Source organism: Magnolia sinica, chromosome 18 (genome assembly GCF_029962835.1).
Source record: "Magnolia sinica isolate HGM2019 chromosome 18, MsV1, whole genome shotgun sequence".
Lineage (NCBI taxonomy): Eukaryota > Viridiplantae > Streptophyta > Magnoliopsida > Magnoliales > Magnoliaceae > Magnolia > Magnolia sinica.
The window spans coordinates 53,956,171-53,959,837 of NC_080590.1; positions in this window are offsets into that span (position 1 = coordinate 53,956,171).

Here is a 3,667-nt window from a genome sequence, read left to right on the forward strand (position 1 = left end):
GCATAATATGAGCATTATCACCCTTGCTTCATCAGGGTTGTAGCCTCCATAGATACATCATGGATGGCCATGTTTGGACACCGGAAATGTTACTTGAGCATACTGGGTGCATAGGATGCCCATGGGTGAAATTCCCAAAACTTCCATGGTACCAAGGATCTGCTCCAACGCCGTGACCGAGTGGAATATATGAGCGCACGAGGGCCTTATACTATTAGGCCGCGACTCCCACCGTCGTGTAGTCGGTTGGATAGGGGTGTGGCCTTACTAGCCTTGATGTAAGAGGGCATTGCTAGGTTGATTTGACCGCTCGTGAATGGGTCCGCTACCGTCGGGCCTTTCTGGTGATTGGTTGTCCACAGGCGGGTAGTGAGGTCTTTTACGCTCGTTTGGTATGCGGGTCAGTAGAGCGCGGTCATCCGAGGTGTAATGGACCCGGTGACTTCCTTATGATTGGAAATATACTTGACATGCGGTTTGGTTATGAGCACGGCATTACTTGCATCGCATTTGTATTGGTTATGTAAGCCCCTTCATGCATTGCCTTGGTATGGCGTCCAGTACTCATTGCATCATATTCATGATAAGCCTTGGTAAGGCTAGTGATATTCTCATTGAGCATGTCTCCTTCCTGTATCTCCTATTATTCTTCTGTGCACTATTATCACACACTTACACCACCCTCTAAGCTTCTATAAGCTTATGCACGATTGATGCGTGCGGGAGACTCTAGGTAGGCGCCAAAGTAGCAGAGTTTGGATTAGAGCTGAGCTTGAGGACCCAGTATTGCATCCTTCTTTTCTTTCTTTTATTATCTTATGTATGTCCTTTTGGACCTCATGTAAACTTGTAAAAGTTCAAATTCATAGTGGATTTTGTGATAAGTGCCTTTTTTATACTCAGATTTACTTGTTGTGATCTTGGGTATGCTAGTATTGGAAATGGTTATATTGTTATGGAAATCCTCATTGTAGGATCCCAGGATCGGAACATGCTTCAGGAGCCGAGAATGGGGTACTACGGAGGCTGTTGCGGCCAGAACCGGCCATCCGGTTCCTTGTGACTCTTGACTGGTCCTAAGGTCGGCACGACTGGTCGTAAGACCAACAAATTTTTGAAATTTTGAGCGCGATAGGATAAAGCCGTTCCATGACAGGTCGTAGGCTTTGCTCGACCGGTCAAGTGGCCTCCACGACTGGTCGAGTCCTGTCCACGACTAGTCGTGTGGAACCATTTTTAGTAGCTAGACTTTAAGTCGAGGCTGCAGGATTGGTCGAGCACAGATCGAGCACTATTCACATGACCAGTCGAGTAGTCTCCAAGACTAGTCGAGGCTTTAATAAAAATTCTCGAAAATCAATAACAAACTTAGGACTGGTCGAGGAATTCTTAGACTGGTCGAGCCAGTGCTAGGACTAGTCGAACAAAGTCCAAGACTAGTTGAGAAACAGTCTATGCACTTATAAAGTAATCCAATTTAAATTATGTATACAAAATGACCTACCCTTTGGTCAATCTAGGGTCATTCATACCTTATACATGATGTATGAACATTGAAACTTCTTTTCCTTTGGTTGATAAATGTTATTGGAAGTTCACGATGCTTGAGATCTTGTCATTCATAGAAGCTTGAACTCAAGACTTCTAAAGCTTGAATTTGTGACATATTAAAGCTTGAGCTTAAGGATCAAAGTATAGAAAGTTTTTCTTAACTTATATGAAGCCTTAAAAAACTTGAACTTTTGAAGCTTGAAAGCTTGAATTCACACTTGATGTTGTACTTGAACATGAACAAGTAATATTGCAGTTGAAGATTTTGAAGTAAAGACCATTGTCCTTGTACATGAGATGCACTGTCTTGAATATATCGATGTGCTACATAAGACATAGATTTCAAGAGGTTTTGGCACTATAAAATTTGACAATCATAGGAGCTAGAAACCATAGCACTTACAATCTCCCCCTTTTTCAAATTTGTGACAAAACACACTTCATAATAACAGAAGCATTATACACACAAAGAATCATGCATTAGTTAACATGCACCAATTATCAATATAAACTAGTCAACCTGGTTAAAGAATCATGCACCAATTATAAACAAGTCAAAACAAAGCATTAATTAATTCACATCAATGCCTCCAACAATACCACCCCTTACTTACTCCTCCCCCTTACACAAAGAAGGCTACATCATGTCCACTACATGTCCACAATCTACATGCCATATATCACAAACACCATATATTAAGCATGGCAAAATTCTCCCCCTTTTTGTCACCATATGACAAAGGAAGAAACGAATATATGAAATAGGACATAAATAAACAAGGAAGAATAAGACGAGCAATGAGTAATAATGGATTAAGATAGTTAAGATATTAAATTCATAAACAAGTAATGTTCAAGCATAATCAAACAACATCAATAGAGTTCAACCAAATTCAATCCCAAAAACCGAAAGAAAGCTAAGTATCATAAGAGTTAATGACCTCCCACTTTCTCCTCAAGTGAGCGCAGCCGTGCATATGAGAAAATACTAATCAGATTCTGAAGAAGGAGCAGGTCTGGTAAGATCAAGTTTATGAAGTCCCTTGTTTAGGCGCCTAAGATATTTGCACATATATTTGAACTGCAAATCATAGGACACATTCATATGCTCTACCTTCTCCTCAAGTGAGCGCAACCGTGCATCAAAGTCAGATGGCCGATAGTCAGGATCATCTGCTGAGTCAGATTCGATCTCATCAAAAATATCATCCATGTTAATGTTATCTAGAGGTAAATCACCTTCTTCTTCATTTACCGCATCAGCTTCACCAACACCTACATTGACTTGGCCTACGGCCAACCTCAGATTCATTTTGTTTATAATGGAGTTGTTGAAGATTAGATGTTGAATGGGAGCCTCTCCAATAGGCATAGCCACTAATAAATGGTTGGCTAACACGTTCATCAGATAAGCAAAAGGGATATCACAGTGTCCAGGATGGAGACGGAATTATATGATGCAATGACAGATTAAAGAAAGAAGACATATAGAAGTACCAGAGATGATGGAATGAAGAATCCGAGCCATAAAAGTAGCGAGTTCTGTTTTGCTACTAGAACGAGGATAAATATTAGAAATGAATATCCTGTGAAGGACTCTGTATCTAGGTAACAAATACTTTGAAGCAAGCGCATTTCCATTAGTACTCCATTACGTATCTATATTGCACAATTCTCTAGTAAGCATACATGTTTCTGTACATAGGAGAGAGCCTCTCCAACAGCCCACCCTAATGTAAAATGTTATCATATCCTACAGATTGAAGAAGAGGAAGGATTTCAAATGGAGCTAGATGTTCAACATGAACAGGTCGTTCAACTTTAACATTACGCAACCTTATATCATGCACATAGGAGGGATCATCTTCAGGTGACCGAAGGTGGCACACTATGATAGGTATCGATCTAGAAAAAGGACCATGAGAACTTTTGTTCTTGTCTCTACCTTCCATTTGCAACTAGAAAATCAAGGAACCAAGTGGTTGCAAAAGAAGTAGAGTGGGTTTTCTCAAGATCAGATTTTGGAGAAGAAAACCTCAAAAACCTTAATGAAACAAGAAATAAATCACACCAAAGATGGAAAAGGAGTGCTATGAACTTGAATCTACAAGGAAAA